This window comes from Salarias fasciatus, chromosome 23 (assembly GCF_902148845.1).
Source record: "Salarias fasciatus chromosome 23, fSalaFa1.1, whole genome shotgun sequence".
NCBI lineage: Eukaryota > Metazoa > Chordata > Actinopteri > Blenniiformes > Blenniidae > Salarias > Salarias fasciatus.
In genome coordinates this window covers 35,585,387-35,608,597 of record NC_043766.1, presented here as the reverse complement: position 1 = coordinate 35,608,597, position 23,211 = coordinate 35,585,387, and the positions used below count along the sequence as shown (strand labels likewise).

The 23,211-nt window shown below is 43.1% G+C and overlaps 1 protein-coding gene and 1 long non-coding RNA gene across 3 annotated transcripts in view; one reads left to right on the top strand and one right to left on the bottom strand.

Moving 5' to 3' along the window:
• Positions 1–23,211, top strand: part of LOC115382236 (stonustoxin subunit alpha-like) — an 829,400-nt gene that overhangs the window by 217,471 nt on the left and 588,718 nt on the right. The gene's annotated exons all lie outside the window — the stretch shown is intronic.
• Positions 3,824–5,552, bottom strand: LOC115382259 (uncharacterized). Its single transcript, XR_003930519.1, has 3 exons — positions 5,527–5,552; positions 3,948–4,049; positions 3,824–3,871 (listed from the first exon to the last, which is right to left on the bottom strand). It is a non-coding gene; the product is annotated as an uncharacterized LOC115382259 (long non-coding RNA).

The window sequence follows — 23,211 nt, the reverse complement described above, 5'->3', positions numbered from 1 at the left end:
AAACTACAAATGTGCGGACTGCTTTACGGCATGCGTCATATCATGATATAACATTGTTTAGCCACCATTAGATTCATTACCTCGTTGCTGTCCGTCCTTCACACAGCCACTGGAAACAAATGAAGGCGAGTTCAGTCCGACAGCATGCCACCGGGAGCAGCATTTTACGACACCGCGCGCTAGTCCTCATGGGAACTGTAGTTTTCTTTCAGGCAAAACACTACCGCTTTTGTCCACTGGCGCCGCCAAAATCAACGAAAACCGAAAGTTCCTTAGTGTTGCTTTAAGATAGAACTTTGATTCCCCCCCCTCCCCCCCCCAGCCCGCCCGCCCGCCTATATGCCTGTCTTACCGCTCCAGTTTCATCTTTGACAACAAAAAGCCGTCGCCCGGGGCCAGATCAGGTGAATATGGCGGTGGGGAGGCTGGCTGGTCACGGTTTTAGCCAAAAAATATGCTTTACGCACAACATTTCGTGCTATTTCTGTGCATAACGGGGTGTCCTGTGATCTACTGTCTGCTATGATGCTCTCATTTCCGGGTGCCTTCGTCTCACTGCTTCTAATAACCACCTGAGGATCATCTGTCTGGATCTCTACAATATTCCCATCAGATCTGCAATGCCATCAAAAGTCCTGCGTGGATCTACCAGGATGTCTGCTTCTGTTTTTGTGATGTTTTCCTCTGTTCTGGAAGTGGATTGTTGTCCTCTGCGTGCCTGGTCTTCGTGATGTAATCTGATTCCTCTAAAAGGGCCCAAACCACTCAGACACCCTAAGAATCCTTCTTAAAGAATGTCTGCAACATGGTGAGTGTTTCTGCCGCTGTTTTTCTCAATAAAAAAACAAAATGTTTTGACAGAGCGCATATCAGTGGATATCCGCCATCTTGAAAAATCGAAGAGCGGGGTGTAACTCTGTCAACATAAACAATGACTGTCAGCTGACGCTTCACTGGGGAAGACCAAACCTGGCAGTTATGCATGAGGCTATCCTGTAGCGACATCTAGCGGCCAGAGTCGGAACTTCATTGTATTTTTTTTATTAATAGAATTAGTCCAGTTTGTTTTGGGTCCCCCCTCGTAAGTTTCAAATCTCCTTCCACAACCTTCATCACAGTGGATTGTAATCTGACAAGAAATCTCACATCAAGTTTAAAGAGTGTATTTGCAACAACAGACTAGAAAAGGAAGTGTTATCAACTGAGTGGAGGGCCCCAAAAATCCTGTTTTGCTGAGGGCCTCTTGCAGGCTTAGACTACGTACAACTCTGTTTCTGCTGCTTTCTGCTAGAACTGAAAACATTCCAGTGTTTGATGAGATCAAATCCTCTTACTGCTCCACAGACGCTGAGCCAGCTCCTCCTGCTTCATCCTCCTCAGGAAGTCCAGTGTGATCCTCAGAAATGACTCTCTGCTGCTCCTCTGCTCTTCATCCTCATCCTCCCTCTCACTCTCTGAGCATGCTGGGTAATCTGGACTCAGGAGCTTCTTCATGTTCTTCAGCTCCTTCTTCATGAAAGTCACCATGTTGTCCTCAGCATCTGGAACAGAGAAACATCTGGAGTTGACTTTGAGCTGGAAATGAAAAAGGTACAGAAGCATGAACATTACTGTGACTGTTACTGTCAGTGGTGAAGCCATTGTTACTCTTCTGATCAACATGAAGTCTGTTGCTACGGTTACCATTAAACATTGCTGTTACCACTGCAGTTATTGACAAAGTTCTAGTTACTCTCACAGCAACCTGGTGTGTGTCACTGACGTGACAGTGTTGGGGGACGCAGGGATGGAATATCCCTCTGAACAACTCAAATCAAACATGATTGGAATCATGTTAACTGTGAGTACTGTCTGCTCTATAAAGGAGGGACCCCTCCTTTTGTGATCTCAAACCAAGTCAAAATGGCTCTTCATCTCAAGCTCACCGCGAGGTCCCAAGAAACACAAAGACAACATGGCGGCCCTTCTCAACCTCTGCACAGCAGGGGAAACATGATTTGGTGATGCAATACCAACGTCCCACCTCACGAGTGTGCTCATGAGACTGGAAAGGAACCAGATCCCAACATCTGATTGGCTTAGCGGTAAGTCACTCAAGGCTGAGATCCCAAGTCTTCAGTCTCCGGCCACTATCTGTTTAGGAAAGACGCAAAGGCGTCTTTTCACGGACTACAGCCCTGAAGCATCCCACTGGCGGGACGCGACGGAACCGATCCATCGTCCCCTCTTTCACCGGCGAAACCCCTCTCCAACAGAGCCAACGGCCAAAGCAGTATCGCTGCGCTGCAACCCACCTCCTCCTGCTCCTGCAGCCGTCCCAACTGAGGACACCCAACTGGGGACGGGACGCCCTTTTCTTCACATGAAACTTCCAAAAGAGCCATCTAAGTCTCGACTGCGTCCAGGTGAAATGACGGTTTCAACCCCACCGAACTCGCCTCATCAGCCAACACCTTTGCCGCCTGCAGCGGCTTTAATCCCCTTTTTCTGAGGTGGAAGAGGTGGGAGACCTGGGCTTAGATAGAAGTGTGTTAAATCAAGATTGTACTTTTTATTGTGAACTGAAACTTAAGTTTCTTTGTTCCTTTAAGTTTCTTTGTTCCTTTAATGCGTGTGACTGTTCTTTCTCTGTTCTTTCTCCGCCTCCGGTATCTTATGCCCGCGCCCACCTCGTGCGCGTTCACCGCACCCCCGCCCTCTCCGAGGGGGGGTTATAACTGGGCTGACCCACGCCCCTCCTCCCCCTCAGTCTCTCTCTCTGTCTCTCTCTCTCTCTCTCTCTCTCCCCTCCCCCTTTCACCCCCCCCCCCCCCCAGGGAAAACAAAACAGACCTGTCGACCGTGGGGGCCAAGAGACAGCCCCCTCCTCTCTATCGCTGAACACCCCACACTCACACTCACATACACACACACACACACACACACACACACACACACACAGGTTTGTATTTCTATCCTCGTGAGGACCTTCCATTGACTCCTAATAATGTCTAGCCCCTAACCCTAACCCTAACCCACACCAAAACAAAGCCTAAGCCTAAAGAAATGTTTTTGCACTTTTACTTTTTTCAGTAACAACAACATGGCCAAGAAAACACTGTTTCTCCTCATTAGGACTGGAAAAAGGTCCCCACAAGGCATGTCGTTCCAGGTTTTCCTATCCTTGTGAGGACACTTGGCCCCCACAAGGATAGAAATACGAGTACACACACACACACACACACACACACACACACACACACACACACACACACTGATGTTTGCAAGCTTTGAATATGTTCTTCTATGAGGTGGTGCCCCAGAATTAATAATTACTTAAACCACAGGTTTATTTAATGCATAATTCACAATTTAACTCAGCTCATTCTCTGTAATTTACCTATTTCCAGTAATTGGTTATTTGTTGCATTGTTGATTAATAACGCCTGGTTAGTCAATGATTGGATGGTTAAATCACTCTGTGGTCTACTCCATTCCCAAATAGCTGAATATTTGACATTAGTAATGAATAAATGCTAGTTTATTCTGATTAATAATAATTAATCAATTGATTAATATGATGTTGGGTGCTTCACTTTAAACAGTTTATTACTCCGTAATCAATTATTGGTGATCCACTGTTAATGACATGTAATTATTAATTGGCAAATCATAATTTACTCAAATTAACAAGTAACTAGATTACTTAAAGTAATCAGTTACTCCCGAAAATCAATACTTTAGTAATTTATTCCCAATCACCAATCATAAACACCAACAATGGTAAAGTGTTGAATGGAGACTTGTTCTCACCATAAAGACGGAGTCCAGATGTGTTTGATGCTGAGGGGCGGAGCCTCCATGGAGAACCTGGGAGCTCTGCTGGCTGACGCTGCAGAAACATGTTGACTTTGTTCAAGCTGCTGTGAGCTGTGATGATGAATCCTGACAAAAACACTGATTCTCACCCCTCATCAGCAGGTCTTGGTTCTGATTGAAAGGCAACGGGTTGATCCACAGACCAGTGACTCTTCGTGGACTCATAGCTGGATGAAGACTCGGAGTCAGAGCTGAAAACAAACACAACATCAGGAACAGACTGACTGGAAAAATGGAGGAACATTGAAGAAGAGAAGAATTGGGACTTTCAGATGGACTTTGATTCTATGAGTCAGAACTTTGTCAAAATACTGTGAAAATTTTAAACAGTGAGAAACTTTAGCAGTATTTTAGGACTCTGACAGAAAAGTCAGTCACTGCTTTGGAATGAAATGAGTTCTGGTATCATAGAACCCTCTGAACAAGATGTTAGAAATCCAGAGATCTGAACTGGAACTCCTCTTTCAATATTGAATCTATTGTTAGAGCTGTAGAATGTCAAATGTTCCTGTTTCTGATTTAAAAGTCTTTAACAATGTTCACTTTACACTGTACTGAATGGAGAAGTTCTTTAAATTCTTCTGAATTCTGAATTCCCCCGCCCCCCCTACCCGAGCAGCCCCATCCCCGACACGGCGTGCCAAGTCCCCCCGATGTGTGTTGTATGTATGTGGTCATCTTGGATGACTAAGTGCAATTAAGACTGAGAGGCGAGCCACCCAAGAGTGCAGTGATTGAGGCCAATGTTGGAAAGTTTCTGCCAGCATAAATTTGATTGTGCTTAAATTGTTACTTATTTTCAAAATTAAACTTGGTAAAATGTTTTGGTTGTGTGTATAAGTTCTCTTTCAGCATTGTGAAAACATCGATGCAGTGATGATGATGACAAATGGGATCATTTTGGACACAAAAAGCGTGATGTGACATTTTCATGTTGTGACAACTCTGTGTGTAAAAGTGTGTGTGTGTGTGTGTGTGTGTGTGTGTGTGTGTGTGTGTGTGTGTGTGTGTGTGTGTGTGTTGAAACATGTTGACTTTGTTCAAGCTGCTGTGAGTTGTGATGATGAATCCTGACACAAACACTGATTCTCACCCCTCATCAGCAGGTCCTGGTCCTAATTTAAAGGTGGGGGGTTCTGGCATAGACCGGTCACTCTTCATGGGCACACGGCTGGATGGAAACCCAGAGTCAGAGCTGAAAACGAACACATCAGCAACAGACTGACTGGAAAAATGGAGGAACACTGGAGAAGAGAGAGAACAACTGGGACTTCCAGATGGACTTTGATGATTCTCTGAGTCACAACTTTGTCAGAAAACTGTAAGGATTTTTAATAGTTAGAAACTTAAGCAGTATTTTAGGACTCAGACAGAAAAGTCTGTCACTGCTTTGGAATGAAATGCTCAGTAAAATCTAGTGAATGATCTAACTTGTCGTCTCTGCATCCCAACAAGAGTCAAGATCAAACTTGATGACTGGTCCTCACTGAATGTTTGTCTTCTGATCAGTTCACCTGCCATGTCCTGATGTGTCTGATGTCAGTGTGTAGAGCTCATCATGATGAAGACAAATGGAGTGAGAGGGAGACAATAATGTGTGTCGTATTCAATGAACCATTTAGTAAAGAATGACAGAAAATACACAACAGCAGATGAAAGAAAACCTACTGAGACTCTGAGGAAAGAGATCCTCTGGACTCTAGTTTGGCCCAGAAACTCCTTACAGATGCAAAGCTGGTTCCAGGTTGAGGTCCATCTGCTGCTCCTGATGCAGAACCAGGAGGATCTGATGTTTTCTGATCACTCATCCTAAAAATAAATAAATAAATAAATAAATAAACACAAATAAACACAAAAGCAAAGTTTACCATTGAGTGAATGAGAAAAACAAGAAAGATGTACAAGTGTGTTTGTGGATATTTTTGTGTATGATTGTGTGTTGGCGCACATCAACAAAGATAAAAAATCATCATAATCATAAATTCCTGTTAATATGTAATGTTGTTTAACTCTGACACTCCTTCTGAACCAAACCAGCCTCAGCCTGAGAAACACTCATGTAGAATAAGGACACGTGACACGGTGGCTCGAATCAGGAAAAAAAAATTGTATTCAGGAACCAGGAACCTTCGTCCAACCTGTAGGAGCAAAGCATTCTGGGATACGTAGTCCTCTAGTCCTACTGCGACTCCTCCTCCTGATGTGACTGAACTGATCCTGTTCTCCAAACTGTTTGAAGTGGTCTGATGAAACCTGCTCCTGTTCTCTGGTTCCACAGTCACAGCCAGTGTTTGATCCACAGGGAGAACATGGAGTTCCCTTTTCACTGCTGTGTTCAGAGAGCTGAGATCTACACATGTCCTGGAGGCTTTCTGGCTGGTCTGGGGACGACAGCGATACCTGAACTCCACTCTGGAGGCTCAGAGACTTTAGAAATAACAGCCATGACTGAGTCCCTGATAAGACCCACCACTGGAGTGTCGTCCGCAAACTTTGTCAGGCTGTTGGAGGAGTGGGTGGAGACACAGTCCATGGTGGAGAGGGTGGAGAGGGGGGAGTGGCTGAGTTCAAGGTTCAAGGTGTGTCAGAGCTGAACTACATTCGCACATGAACAAGAATGGAGAATTTATGATGATGATGAGTCCTTATCTTTAGGTCAAAAAATAATATCCACTCTTAATGCACAACCATTTGAACACTGATCTGCATGATCAGACCTGTTTGGCATCAGTCCAGACATTCCTCCCTGAACAGTGCGCTGGGCGGGCGGCGGCACCACCACCAAGCCTGAGGCCACCTTCACAAGGGTTTGAGTGTGAGTGTGTGCGCATGTCAGTAAAGATAAAGATTCATCATGATTATAAATTCCTGTTAATATTTAATGTTGTTTAACTCTGACACACTTTCTGAACCAGACCAGTCTCAGCCTGACAAACAAACACACACACTGTAAAATGAATAATGTCCTCATCAGGACCTCCACAGTGATAGTACAGAGAAACACACACATCTGAAGGCTGTTCCTGATGTGTGTCTCCACTAGAACAACAGGTGTCCATAATGTAGGCTGGACAGACACACAGCCAGCAGCCACACAGTCAGATCCAGTCCAACACAGCATTGTGAAAGCTTTGTTGTAGCTGACAGAGATTCTCACCTGATCAACTCTCTTCACGTCTTCTTCCAGACACTGTAGGAGAGAAGAAGCTGCTCTCCGTCCCTCCTCAGTCCTTCTGTCTGTCTCTGTTTGATGTGAGGACGCCGTCTCACCCTGACAACTGCCAATCCAAGAGTCCAAGTCCACGTAGTTCAGCTCTGACACGCCCTCAGAACATCACAGTCCATCTGAACTAAGGCCAGGCAATGTGATCTGTATGGCAGCACTCCTCAATCAGTTCAATCAATCAGTTTATTTTTGTATAGCCCAGTATCACAACAACAGCTGCCTCAGAGGCTTCAAGATGTTACATTGGTTGGTAAAAATAAAAACAGTGAATAAGCATCATGTTAATATGTCAAATTCACAGTAATGAGACAAAACGAAGCAACCACCGCCTTCGACCCTCACATCCGGCAAGAAAAAACTCCAAAAACCCAGTGGGAAAAGAAGAAATCTTGGGGAGAACCACAGTATGGAGGGATCCCTCTCCCAGGGACGGACAGCTTTGGCAACAGCATGAGACAATCAGAAGTCAATGATCGATGGACTTCCTCCTGGGCCGGCAGTGTCCTCTTCATTTCTCTGAGATGGAAGACAAACAACTTGTGTCTTTGGAGCATTGATTGGAATTCTGCTCCAGCTTGAACAAGGAGAAAATCACAGTCAGTGAGATGTTAGTCTGCACGCAACCTCCCACCAATGATGATGTGTTGTTGTGTTGAAGCAGGGTGGAGAGGGGGGAGGGTGGATGCTCTCTGTGGTTCTTCTGTAGAAGTTTCTGAGCAGTTGTAGAGGCAGACCAGCCTGTTTCAGCTTCCTCAGGAAGAACACCCTCTGCTGGGCTGTTTTCTCCAGGGTGGAGGTGTTTAGTGTCCATGTCAGATGGACCAATGGACAGATCCTCAGACCCTTAGTAATGGGATGCCACATCTACCTCTCTCTACCTCTTCTCCACTGAAATGGAGTGAGGCCTGTATGACTCTCCTGGTCCTCCTCAAGTCTAAGATGACTTTCTTTGTTTTGGTGGTGTTGAGGACCAGGATGTTGTCTGCACACCCCCACCAGATATTGGACCTCCTGCCTGTTCAGGGTCTCAGTGTCCCTGATAAGACCCACCGCTGTGGTGTCATCTGCAAACTTTATCAGGGTGTTTTTTTTAGAAACACAGTCCATGGTGAAGAGAGTGGAGAGGGTGGAGTGGCTGTGTTCATGGTTCTAGTTCTGGACGTCAGGTTCCCCATCCTGCCTATGATCCATGAGCACAGTGTTGTGGAGAGTCCAAGGTTAGTGAGTTTGTGTTCCAGTTTCTGGGGGATTCCAGTGTTGAAGACACTATTAAAATCCACAGAGATCCTCCTGATGAAGGTATTGAGCTGCTCCAGGTGGGTTCAGTCTGTGTGAAGTTAAAGTGAGACAGGATCCTCTGGAGATCTGTTCATCTGGTCCATGAACTGACGGCTGTCCAGATCTGTAGGGATGCTTCTCTTGATGTGTGCCAGCGCCATCCTCTGGAAGCTCTTCATAATGACCGGGTGACTGGGGTGAGAGCTCTTCCCTGTTGCTTCACAACAAATCCTGACAAAGAGAATTAAACTTTACCTTCATACTGCAGCTCCATGTACAGCGGTGTGCTCAGTCTCTGTGTTTTTGTGAACATGCATATGTGTGTGTGTGTGTGTGTGTGTGTGTGTGTGTGTGTGTGTGTGTGTGTGTGTGTGTGTGTTTGTGATTGCATGCATGCATATATATGTACATGTTTGCACATGTGTTTTTTATGTGTATCAGTCATACAAACTCCTGAGCAACTGTAGTCACTTGTGGCTTCAGAACCATGGACAGCTCCATGTTTACAGTGTACATATATATATGTCCACCTGTGTGTGTGTGTGTGTGTGTGTGTGTGTGTGTGTGTGTGTGTGTGTGTGTGTGTGTGTGTGTGTGTGTGTGTGTGTGTGTGTGTGTGTGCGTGCGTGCGTGCGTGCGTGCATGTGTGTGTGTGTGTAGGACAGGTGGAGAAGTTCTCCTGGAATCAGCTCAGCAGTGAACAGTGAGAGCTGCATGCAGGTCAGGGAGAGCTGAGCAGGACTCTTTGCTTTCTGCTTTGTTTGATTTCATCTTACTGTCAGTTTGACTGCTAAACTGTGGAGTCATTTGAGCTCTGATACATTAGAGACTCTGCTACTTGAAACTGTGACTTTATTATTGTTCACTGATTGTTTCAACCTGTATCTACTATCAGTAGATAGTAGATCTATTTTATACTGTGCAGTGTCAACCTGCTGACTTCACTAAATATTTGGTTTGTTCTTTTTGTTTCAGGCAGAGCTTCAGTTTCCTCCACAGTTGTTCAGAAGAAACACTGAGGAAAAACTCTTCAGTGGTTTCAGTGATGAGGAAGGAGATCAGGAGCTTGCTGAACCTGCTGATGGGACGTGGTGTTAATTTATCCTGTTCAGCCTCCCAGGTTTGTTTTTGATGCTATTCTGTCACTAAATAACTGTTAATGTGTTTCATCAACATCCCAGACACTAAGACTAAATCAGCCTGTTGTTCTGTCTTATTGTGTAGTTCAATAACTTACCTCTCCAAAATAAAAGTCCGTTCCCAGTCTGGCCACATAATTCAGAATCCACATAATCCATATTCCATCAGATTATAGAGCATCTTTCCCCTCTAACATCAGATTAAAGAGCTTTCCCCTCCAACAACAGATTATACAGCATCTTCCTCCGATTCTATTGAACTTAAAGAGTTAATCAGTTATCAAATAGACTCACACAGTGGTGACAGTTCTGCTAATGCTAACGCTACTGCTAATGCTACAATAATCCAGCTATGTGGCCATGATTAACTCAGTGACTGTCATGTCAAATCCCAGTCAGCTGGATGCACTTTGATGCACCAGGAGAGTCCACTCCAATCTTGTAGGGGGCGATCAAGATCTCAAGCCACAACCAAAGGGAGGTGGAACCAAAACTCACAACAGCAGCTAGTGGGGGGATGGAATTCACCTGCGCACTAATCTAGAAGCATGGTCTGGAAATGTTTGGTGGCAGCTCTGCTTTCTCTCTCCTGCTTCCAGGAAGACTCGATCACAGCTCCTGATCAGACTCAAGACACAGCTGAAAGCAGAGACATGACTGGATTTGTTTGGTTCATATTTTTAAGGTGGATTCAGTTGATGAACAATGTTTCAGTTGAATATCTATAGGTTAAAACACTGATTGAAACTTTGTTATCTTAAAAGATAAATATGATACTTTGAGTATTTTTTTTCAGATTATTACTTTTGCTCTTACTTTTTACTTAACTGTAGATTATGAACTTTGTTAACTTCATGGGAAAAGCTGTTGAAATTGTGAGATGTTTCCCTGGTGTTTTATTGAATTGAGAACTCTTTATTTGAACTGAAGTGATTAATTGAAAAATTGCATGTTTTGTGTTTTTGTGTGTCTCTGGATGTCCTCCTCTAGCCTCTGTATGGGGCCCATTAGGGGATTGTGATTGCAGACAGTGTTTAAACTGGAACCATGTAAGTCCTGTGTAAGGCCCCTCCCTCCAGATCGAGGGCCTTCAGTCATTGTGTTCCCTGTTTCATTGGCCCAGAGGAAAGGTGTTTTCACTCCCTGTAAATTGATCAACTCTGAACCTCTTTAACTTGATGGAACTTTAACAGCTGAATTAAAATGAGAGGTTTTAAAAACAGCCAGAACTCAGTGAACCGTGTTCCTAACTTCCTGTCTCTGCTGCACCCAGATGTGCATGTCAACGGCGCCCTCTGTCTGCAGGCTGCCTGCGGTGCTGCGTCTCCTCCACCTCCTCCACCTGCATGGATTTAATATATTTCCTCATTTATCAGAAATATTGAGCTGCTTTTTTACAGTCAAGTAAAGGAGCAAGCAAAGTCCTTCATGTCTGCATGTGTGTGCAAAACAATTCTCCATCCTGTAACCTTTATATGTTCTGTTTTTCTGACAAATGTTTGAGAAATAGATCATTTAAATGAGTGAATGGGACCGAATGAGAACATTCAGATAGTTTATCCTTGTAACAGTTTCATGAAGTCATTCCTGATTTTAAAGAAAAATGTGGAAAAACTGGATGAAAAGCAGAGTTTTGGTTCACAGTTACACTTCACACAACCAGCAACGCTGTGGCTGCTTTTGTTTTCTTCCACTCACACAATAAAAGCTCTTCTCTGTGACTTTTAAGTTAAATCCAAATTCTTTCAAACTTCTTGATAAATGCAAGATTTGTTTAGTTCATTTCAATGTATTTTCACCCTTTTTTAAGTTGTATGCATGAATAAATAAAGAAATGAATGAATAAAAGATTGAATAACGAAATAAGTCAATAAGAGTGGAATCTTTGAGAAATTCCATTCCACTGAGAAGCGTCAGGTTTCCAGAAGTGTAAAGTTCTCCCTTTTCCCAGTTGTCCCTGAACACACCATGAACACACCTGAAGTGAATGAAGCTGAGTGAGAACACCTGGACAGCTGCAGGTGGAAGAAGAAGTAGTTCCATCAGACAGCGGCAGGAGAGCAGCTGGTAAATGATGCTGAGCAGAAACAGAAGCAGGAGGATCTGGATCCTGAACCTGGATCCAACCAGGAGAACTGGTCCTCTGACACCAGCTCTGGGAACTGTTGTGGAAATTCTATTAATAAATGCACCAACGATGAGTTCCTTATTGGTTCCTTTATTTCCAGTTGCAACAGGAGAGAAGTCACAGCTGCTCAGTCAGTGTGAGTTCTGAAGTTCTGAGATACAGACTGATATTTATACCCTGTCCTGAACCCCTGGGGCCAGGGGCAGACATGTTAATGTCATTAACATGTCTTAGAGGCTGCCCTCAGATAGGAAGGGACACATATTTAACATTGAAGTGACAAAGGAACAGAAAACCCCAACAACCCAACCCACTTCAACCCCCCGTGGCTGCCGTTGCATCTGAGAAGAACAGCATAGAGACCACAGATACCATTTAGAGATTACGCCCGGTCAGGGGGAGACACATCTGCTAAAAATGCAACAGGACAAACAGGAAAGAACCCCCATTTGGGTTTGCTTGGTGTCAGGAGTCCAGGGGGCCGTCTGCTAGGGAGTTCACTTAAAGTTGATAACCATCACATGCATCAAATACATAAAATTTCCATTACAGAACTATGGGGGACTAGTTTATTTGGATCAGTCCAGCAACACAAACGGATATGAGGGTGAACAGGTGAAAGGCTGAACTGTCTGACATTCATCACATGTGGTTAGAATTTCAAAGTAAAGTGGAGGTTTAGTCTGAAACAAGAGTTTCCTCCACCCGCAGGTCAACTGGTGGAGAAAGAGACTGAAAGTAGAACCAAGAGACAAAGTTCCTGCAGGACTGTTCCATTAGTGTCCACAGAGTGGAGAACATTTGTCCCTTCATTTGAAAATGTGGAGAATCATTCAGATTGTGATGTGTGTTAAAGGGTGGAAGGGATCAGGAGGAAGCAGCCTGGAGAACCCAGAACCTTCACAGCGCCTGCAGTGAAGGATCAGCAAGAGAGGAACCAGAGCTGCAGCAGGAGGAGGAACCTTTCTTCTTCTTGGTTGTGTTAAAGCGCCCAGCCTGGAGGTGCAGCTCTGTTTCTGCTGTGTGACTCCCACATGTTTTTGCACATGCATGATGCAGCCTTGAGGTGCAGGGGGGTGGGGGGGGTGGGGGGGGTTCTGTTGTTCCTCTCCATCGGTGGTTGAATGAATGAATGAACGAATACATTGATTTCGAGGCACAGGAAAAACAACACAAAATAAATATATTGTACAATGCTTTACACAAAATTTCCCAGATTGGGCAGAAACAAAAATGTACAGAAGTAGTATATAAATAACAACAAGGACAAAAAGAAGAAAATTAGTCATAAAAAAACAAACAACAAACAAACAAAAAAAAACAGCATTTACAATTAGGAACTAAACATGTTGTATTCAAATTTGATGAATGTACCTTGAAAAGGAGTGGGATGAAGATAACTTATTAACTCCCACCCCTTGTCATTCTAAACATCTTTAGGTTGCCATAATTAGTTAATTAAGTATATTTAGTATATATACATACATATATATATGTGTGTGTGTGTATGTATATATATATATATATATATATATATATATATATATATATATATATATATATATATATATATATATATGTATATATATTACGGTAACACTTTATAATAACTATGTGCTATTCAGCATTAGTTAATCATTAGTTAAGCATAATTTACACATTAGTTAATCCTTTGAAAGTCTTACTCTGAATCTCACTAACTCCAGTTGGAAAACACAGAAGCCAGTCCTGCTTGCTGTAGTGTATCGCCCCCCTGCTCCAGACTCTGAATTTTTGTCTGAATTTTCAGACTTTCTCTCCAGTTTAGTCTTAAGCTCAGATCAAATCATTGTAGTGGGAGACTTTAATATTCATGTGGATGTCGACACTGACAGCCTTAACACTGCTTTCAGTTCACTACTTGATACAATTGGTTTTTCACAGAAGGTGAATAAACCTACTCATCACTTTAATCACACCCTCCACCTTGTTCTCACCTGTGGTATTGACCAATTAACAGTTTTTCCCCACAACCCTGTACTGTCGGATCACTTCCTGTTATCATTTGAGTTTACATTAACTGGTTTTAAAGTACCTGGGAAAAAAACTTAAACTTAGAAGATGTCTGTCAGAGGATAATGTGACCAAATTCAAGGATATGATCCATCAATATTAATTTCACTCCATCTGTTGGCCCAGTGGACAGCAGTATCAGCATTAGCATTAGCATTAGCATTAGTAGCAGTATCAGCCCCACTCAGGTTGATTTAGTTGTAGATGAAGTGGCAGGTTCACTCTACTCCACACTGGACTCAGCTGCTTCCCTGAAGTTAATATCATTAACCCACAGGAGACGAGCTCCATGGTACAACAAACAAATGCAAACATTAAAAAGATCAGCTGGAAAACTAGAGAGGAAATGGCATCTAACCCAACTAGAAGTATTTCATACTGCCTGGCAAGATAGTCTGTTAACTTATAAAAAAAACTTTACGTAAAACTGGAACTGCCTACTATTCATCCTTAACAGAAGAAAACCAGAACAAGCCCAGGTTCCTCTTTAATACCAGAGCCAGGCTGACAGGAAGTCACAGCTCTGTTGAGCCTCAGATCCCCTCAGCCTGAAGCAGCAATGATTTATAAACGTCTTTAATGACAAAATCAGAACTAATAGAGATAAAATTGAAAGCAGTCTCCCCAAAGTGGTCACAGACCAACCAACCACATCCTCAGATTTGTCAGTAGAACCTGACTTACAACTATTTAGCTTCCATCCTATTGAACTCTCTGAGTTATTCTGAATTGTGGCCTCATCTAAACCTACAACTTGTACATTAGATCCAATCCCAACAAGACTGTTTAAATACATTTCCCCCCTGATCAGTACATCAATATTAGATCAGATGAACTTATCCCTTAGTAACAGGCCATGTTCCACAGGCCTTTAAGGTTGCTGTTATTAAACCTCTCCTCAAAAAGCCCCCCTTGATCCAGGAGTTCTAACAAGTTACAGACCAAGATCCAATCTTCCCTTTATTTCTAAAATCCTAGAGAAAGCTGTCAGCTTTGCAACCATTCATATAACAACGACCTATTAGAGTCTTTTCAATCAGGTTTCAGAGCTCATCACAGTACAGAGACAGCTCTGGTAGAAGTCACTGATGATCTTCTGACAGCCTCAGATAGAGGACTGGTCTCTGTCCTGGTCCTGTTAGATCTCAGTGCTGCATTCCACACTGTTGATCATGATATTCTACTACAGAGACTAGAATATACTGTTGGGATTAAAGGTTCAGCATTAAACTGATTTCAATCATATTTAACAGACAGGTTCCACTTTGTTCATGTTAATGACGATTCTTCAGCCCGGACCAAAGTTAAATATGGAGTTCCACAGGGTTCTGTTTTAGGACCTATACTCTTCACATTATACATGCTTCCTGTAGGGAACATCATCAGGAAACACTCTATAAACTTCCACTGTTATGCAGATGATACACAGGTCTACCTATTTGACACTGGTCAACTTGTCAAATTAGAAGCTTGCCTTAATGACATAAAAACCTCGATGAGTCATAATTTTCTCCTCCTAAATTCAGATAAAACAGAATTTATTCTATTTGGCCCAAAACACCTGAGAGAAAAATTATCTAATCAAATACTGACCCCAGATGGTGTTGCTTTAACTCCCAGTAACACTGAGGAACCTGGGAGTGATCTTTGACCAAAACTTATCCTTTAACTCCCACATAAAACAGGTCTGCAGGACCTCCTTCTTTCACCTGCGTAATATTTCTAAAATCGGGAACATGCTGACTCAAAGCGATGCTGAGAAATTAATCCATCATTTGTTACCTCCAGAGTCGACTACTGTAACTCCTTGTTATCAGGGGCCCCAATAACTGCCCAAAAAGTCTTCAACTTGTTCAAAATGCTGCAGCAAGAGTTCTCACAAGAATCAGTAGGAGAGATCATATCACCCCAATATTAGCTTCCCTTCACTGCTTCCTGTTAAATCTGGAATAGAATTAAAATCCTCCTCTTAACCTATAAAGCCCTGAACAACCAGGAACCATCGTATCTTAAACAGCTGTTAGTCCCATACTGTCCCAGGAGAACGCTTCGTTCTCAGAGTGCTGGTCTGCTGGAGGTTCTAGGTTCTAGGTAAAAGTAGAACAGGAGGTAGAGCCTTTAGCTATCAGGCTTATGTGGAACCAGCTCCCAGAGTCTGTAAGGGAGGCTGACTCAGTCTCGGTTTTTAAGACGAGGTTTAAGACCTTTCTGTTCAATAAAGCTTACAGCCAGGGCTCGTGCCTGCTCTCTCTCTCTCTCTCTCTCTCTCTCTCTCTCTCTCTCTCTCTCTCTCTCTCTCTCTCAACTAGTATGTAACTGTTCTGTGAGGTGATGTTAGGAAAATGAGTCGTGGATTTATTGTATAAATCTGTGAACCTGTGTCCACTTCAATGGAAATAAAAATGATCTCTCCCCCCCTCTCTCTCTTTCCACTGTGGGAGACCAAAAGTCAGAACACCAAAACCCTGGACGAAGAGGCTGTCTCTTAGGTGGACTAGAGCCGTGATTGAGGGATCGCAGACAGAACATCAATCGCGGCTGATCCATTGACACAGCCTGGATCCAATGGGTGCAATTCTAATTTGGCATCAAACTGAACAGCTGCTCTACTGATTAATCGAGGTAACCCGGACCCAGTGGGTGTAAGGCTTACTGAACCCCGGGCTCCTACCATGTGGAACCAGCTCCCAGTTCTGCTCCTTCTCTCGTTTCAATGTAATGTCATTGTACTACTGTAATTTCATTGTATTGCTCCATGCCATTGATGAATGTTCCTCTTATAACCTACGTACCCTGTGTTTATATATGAATTGTATGTAGATACAAGAAACTGTCTGTCCTATCTCTCTTTCTGTCCCCTCACCCCAACCAGAATAGCAGAAAGCCGCCACCTCTGAGCCTGGTTCTGCAAAGGTTTCTTCCTGTTAAAAGGGAGTTTTTCCTTTCCACAGTTGCTTATGCTTGCTCATGTGGATCTGTTGGGTTTCTCTGTAAAAGTGTCTAGAAACCACCATGTTGTAATTGACACTTCATAAATAAAGCTGAATTCAATTGAATTAATTCCTCTTGAACTAATCATGAATTCACCATTAGTAATGCATTACAATTACTTTGTAAAGACAGTTTTAAATGCTCAACTAACACATTATTAAGCATTAGTTAAACATTAGTAAAGTGCTAAATTCATTGTGAACTCATCATTTGTAAATAATTATTTATACGTTACTAAGCATTAGTAGACACAGTTACAAACGTTTTAAATGCAACCCACTCATAAGTACTTAATCACTAATTGAGCATTAGTAAATGCTTAATTAATCGTGAATTCATGATCTGTATGGCATGTATTCTGCATTACTGAGCACTTAATAAACACAGTTAAAAATGCTTTGTTGCTCATTGATAACCTCAGTTGTTAATACTTTATAAAGAGTTAGCAACTGTGTTAGTATATGTTTTACAAACACTCCTTCTTGCTCAATGAATAACTTATTAATGCTGTTACTACTCATTAGTTACCCTTTATTTAAGTATATTCTGTGAGCCCATCTAAAGTGAGGACTATCTATGCTTTATAAAGCATTTGTAAAGCATTTAAAAATGACACAGAAGCAAAGATATACAAAATGTCAGTTTTATTGGTCCCAAACAATACAATACACATTTTAAACAAATGCAACCTTTGAATTTTCAAGTAAACTTGACAAACATTTTCAAATAATAACAGTCTGTGATGGTATAAAATAGAAAATATAATAAAATACAAGCTCTTTCAAATACACACTTCGGAAATCTTAACATTTCAAGTAAACTGGTAACTCTCTCTTTCGGGCAAACACACACCAGAAGTAGGAGGCTGCCTGATTCTGGGATTCTGCCGGTGCAAACGATTGCATTCCTCCTCCTGCGACTGGTAAAATTTGCTGGAGGAGGAATCTGGTCCTTTCCCGTAGAAATACATTGGCAGAATCCCAGAATCAGGCAGCCACCTACTTCTGGTGTGTGTGCCCTTGAAGTGCACGAAGTGCTTTACATTAAAACAAAAATCAACTGACACACCTTAGCTCACAGGCTACATGGTGTACAGCTCCAAGGCTATATGGTGGGAAAATAAAACATTCGTATCTAACAATTGTAAACTACACAATTGTAAACAAAGAGCGATCACACTTCAAAGACAAACAAGTTGTGGATCACAGTGCTAGTCCAAGTGAAGACAACTGAGCACACCAACGTAACATTTTTCAAATATTACAATTTTTTCAAATTTTGGACAAAATATCAAATTTTATGTTGGTGTGCCCACTTAACCGCTATTCTCATAGTACACTGTAACCCAAGCTCACTTCTTGGTGAGGGGCAGCAGCTTGCTGTTGTTTTTAAGTGTTCTCACATTCTCCTTTATAGCAGAATCCTGTTCAATTGCCAGAGAGCACTCAGAAGCCAACACTGCTAGTTTTACACGATCAGTTTTGTGCCCATCTAAGATCTCCTTGTACCTGTTTGGTGCAGTGATAAAAAGCTCAGCGATGGGTGCGGTGGCCACCACTGTGTTAGCATCTACACCGACGGTTGAGAACGCAGCACCCATGGTCCCACCTTTACGGAATACCTTCAGTATTTTTTGATACCTGAGCACTGCCTGCTTCGGATTCAGGGCTGCAATACAGAGAGCATAAAATGAGTTGTATCCACATTAAAAGGTGTATACACACACACACACACACACACACACACACACACACACACACACACACACACACACACACTATATTACGCACACAGTGTCCTTTGTGTCCCCACAGTTACCCACTATAACCAGATACGACTATCATCAAGATATTGGCTGACAATAAATAAATACATATTTCCATGGGGTAACCATAGGGGAAAATGTAATTGTGTTTGAACTGTCCCTTTAATATCTTTGTTTTGCTATGTCGACTTTGAATTTTGCCCCTCCTCCCATCGTGAACGATCTGGCAATGTTTACATAGTTTTTCATAATGTCAATGGGAGGAGATGTTTAGCTTGTAATGGGCAGGGACACTCATAGTGAAACAATGTATGCGTTTATTTATTAGTGTTTTTTTTAATGTATTTATTTATTTTTACCTCTCTGGCGTGCCTTTGGGCCCATCTCCTTTTCCTTCGACTTCTTCACCTTCTTTTTCCCTTTCCCTGTCTTCTTCTTGTTCTTCTTTTTGTCCGGAGACGAGTCGGGAGAGACAGAGTCAGACTCCGACTCAGACTCACTCTCACTGCCGGAGGACGATTCCACTGAATCATCAGAAGAGGAACGTGAAGTCTTGCGTTTCTGGGAGGAGTCGGGTGCCTCGTTCAGGGTGGAGGTGGATGCTGCACCATCTTTCTTAAGAGCTATTAAAAACAGAAAGAAATCAAACATGCGGCATCATCTAACATGAATGAGTTTAAAGCTTGTTTTGTATGCATTCATATTGTTTGACAGTTATTGAGTTTATCTGAGTAGTGGGCCAGTGATGCACAACTCAAATCAACAACCTCAATGATTCCCAAATGAATAACATTGCAAAACTGGTGGGCTGTGTTCCTGCAAGCAGAAAAGCACGCCCCCGGACCCTTTCCTTTACCAGTTAAATGAACACTTTTGAGGGCTTCAGAACTATGTACAAACAAGACGAGTCTGTATGCAGTACATAGAACGGTTGTGGAGACCAAGAACAGTGGCCTGGCAGGGAGCGGACATATAAAGGACGGATTGAGGGCCCATACTATCCAGTACTGTGCTGGTTTGTTGTTTCTGTCAGCAGCATTCAGAATTCTGAAATTTCTTTCCAGTTGCCTTCCAAATAAACACACTGCCTCTGAAAACATTATGGGTATGATATGACAGTGTGGACGGGTCTTTTAAGAGTTCAGCCACTGGAAATCTTATTGTTGTTAAGGGAACACATTTTGCTGCCACACTAGCAGAGCTGGCTTCTCCCCTCCTCATAGGAGCCTACCTCCATGGCTGGGAGATGTCCTTTCATTTTCTTCTAAGTCTGAAAATTCTACCTAGTAACAACTGATATTATTAGATACTATAACTGATGGTGTTATGAGTGCATGAAATGTCATTGAAAATCCAATAGGTGGCGGTGTTGCACTGTATGGGATTTTATACTGTGTTCATTTATATGTTGTATTTATAAAGGGTCACAGTAAATACGGTTTGTTTTGCATATTAACTGAAGTATTTTCATAAGAATTAAATTCATACTTGTATTTATTTATTTATACGAAAGGGGAAAATTGTATTTAACCGTACGAGTTCCACTTCCGGGTGGTGTCATGTCAGCGGAAGGTACGCATCTGAACAGCTGATGGCAGAAGATCGCCTCACTGTGTAAAGCTATTTGTAAAGTCAAGATGTGAACGAAAAGAAGACTAAGCCTTAGCCATAAGCAGGCCAAAGCGGTATGTTCGTTTTTCCTTTGTAAATATGTGCATATACTGGTATTTGGGTTAATCACATTGTTATGTTTCGTGTTTTATGTGTTGTGATTAGTTCTACAGTGTTTGGTGTGGTGTTTGTAATGCCAATAAACATCTGTGAAGGAACATCACGTCTTCGCTTTGTGACTGAGGCTGGCATAGATACGATGAGCCGTCAATCCTTCCCTTATCTGTCCGCCCCCTGATTTGCCAGCCCGCCCTGTTCTAAGCTCTGCATACAGACTCATTTTGTACAAATCAAAACAACAAACAACTTAACTGAAAAGAAGAAAAACACAAATTGAAATTAATTAAAAACAAAAATTATTAAAATATAATTCCACAGTACCTAATACAATTATAGTGGCCTTAAGTTTTGCCCAGAGTTATGATTGTAGAGGGTCTTTTGACTTACCTGCTGCCAACTGTTCTCTCAGAAAATCTCTCTCCCTGGTCAGTTCATCAATCCTCTCCTGTTGCCAGGCTGTCTTCAGCTTATAGAGCTCCAACTCATCTGCAATTTGTTTGTTTGCCAGGAGTTTAGTTGGGGCAATGGACACACCTAATGGAAAGTAAAGTTAGGTCAAGTCATACTACGACAGCTCTAGCACACAGTATAGTAAACATCAAAGGGATACAAGTCAATCAAAGGGCACAGTACACACCACGAGCATCTGCAATGAGCTCCTCTTCCATAGAATCCATCTCCACATTCTCCACTGCTGCTGTCTTCTTTTTGGGACGTCCTCCCCGCATACCTAATACAGATAAAATTGTTGTATTAACGCTCCAGTCGTATTCGCCTCCCGCTCCTTACTTGCAGGCTGCCATGCATGCCATGCTGGCATGTTCATACCGACTTGGGTCGAGCCAGGACCCCTTTTTGGAAGTTAAATCAGCCTCCTCATAAATAACTGCATCGTGTTCTCACCGTCGAACCAAAAGGGCGGAGCGGGATGCGATCTGGCTCAAATGACACAGTGGGTTGCGTTTTTTCACTTCCTCTGGTAGAATACAGAACAAACAACGTGATCTGGTCATTATACACATTAGAAGAATGAACGGTTTTGTACTTTGTCACTGCAGGAAACTGACAGTGCTGCGGTGATTAAGTTCGTAGACGGAACGCAGCCAGAAGTTGTTCTATTGTACATGACCATACAAATGGCCGTACAAATCACTGACTTTCAGAAAGAAGCAAGGCTCTCCACCATGCTCGATGTGCGCGCGCAGAATAAGTTCGTGTCGTGCGATACGGAAGCCTCACACGGACAAAAGTGCGGCAAACGAGGAAAGCTGGCTCGACCCAGGGAGCGACCGTGTTCTCACCGCATCTAGATCGAGCCGGGGTCGACCTCGGACCTCCTCCTCGAGGCGGCCCGGCTCGACCACGTGCGCGCACACACGTAATACATCCATGTGGGAAGGGAAACGTGAATATGAAATATACTCACCACTATCGACGGCGTCTCTGTTTTCCATCATTAATACGTCGCTCTCCTCAGTAGTGGTTTTTTTTGGTACGTCTCCGTGTACCAATGACGCGCCCACTTGACACTGAGGACAACTCCATTTCTGCAACCTGCATCAGCTTCTCTCTCCAGCGTGCGTGGCTCTCCTTCTTCTTCTTCTATGAAGTTTCCCCCCACAGTTCAGAACAGGATTGCACTCCTTAGAATTCCAGCATGGCTCTCTCTCCGACTTCCGCATTTTGGGGCATACGCTCCAGCTTTTTTGATGGTGAGCATGCGCAGTAGCGTCCAACACGTCCCCGCGTCCTACAAGTCCCAGCCTCCTCCGGTTCTGGAGAGCGGGACCACGGGTGTTTTTTATTTTTCTCATATTGATAACACAGCCACTTCAGACTGCACGGTTCAAACAATGAGCAGGTTCAGAAAGTTTAAGAATCTTATTAGTGGGGACAGGACAAAAAGAAAAGCCCTGAAGCTAATAAAGTGGCTTCAAAAAAGGAAGCTTCTTAAAAGAAAAATTATATGCGCAGCATGCCATCACAAGATGAAACTGAAGAGGAGGACGAACAGTCAAGATCAGTATGCCTGGTAAGAAGCCCAAATATCATCATATAACTTAAATGTGTGTGTGTGTGTGTGTGTGTGTGTGTGTGTGTGTGTGTGTCTAATTGTGTCATGCATTTGGATGGAATTGCATACTTAAAGGGGCTGTATCATGCAAAATTCACTTTTTGTATGTTTTAACCTTGTTATATAGTTATGTTCTCACCAAAAACACCCCCAAAGCATTTTTTTCCTTCGTGCCTGTGCGTTTCAGCTTTCCTCGTTGTGCTGCTCAGAGAGGCAGCCCCTCCCCTACCCGTGAAAACGCTCTGTTTTCCCATGTTCAGGTCACTCGGTGAAGATGGCTCCCCTGAGCCCCCCTCCCGCAGGCCCTCGGCAATCAGCGTTGCTGCTTTTTGTAATTCCGATTACGGAAATAAACTTTGACCATCGTCTGAAAGCAACAATCAAGCAAGAGCAAGAGTCTGAAGGGTCTGCGCTTGGTGAGTTTCTCACAGGAAAAGACGTTTCTGCGTGTCTTTGCATGTAGAGAAGCTCGAGCTAAAGAGCTAAAGCTAGCCAGCGTATTTGTTTTGAAGCGCTGATTGGCTGAAGTTCGCTGTCAGTCAAAGTCCACAGGGGGAGAGGCGGGATTTTCAGTGAAACAGAGCGTTTTCTCACACAAAATTTCACACAAAATGACTTTTCCTTAGCGCCAAAAATAAACTAATAATAATGCATTGGTTTTATACAGCGCTTTTTGGGACACTCAAAGATGCTTTACATTGCATTATTCATTCACTCCACACTGGGTGGTGGTAAGCTACTACTGTAGCCACAGCTGCCCTGGGGCAGACTGATGGAAGCAAGGCTGCCAGTCATCAGCCCCTCCAACCACCACCAACCAGTCACTCTCACAACTTTCATACTAGGCAAGGTGGCTGAAGTGTCTTGCCCAAGGACACAACGACAGTTTTACGCCTGCAGGAGCGGGGATCGAACCACCAACCTTGCGGTTATGAGACGACCCGCTCTACCAATGCCATTTCTTGGGTT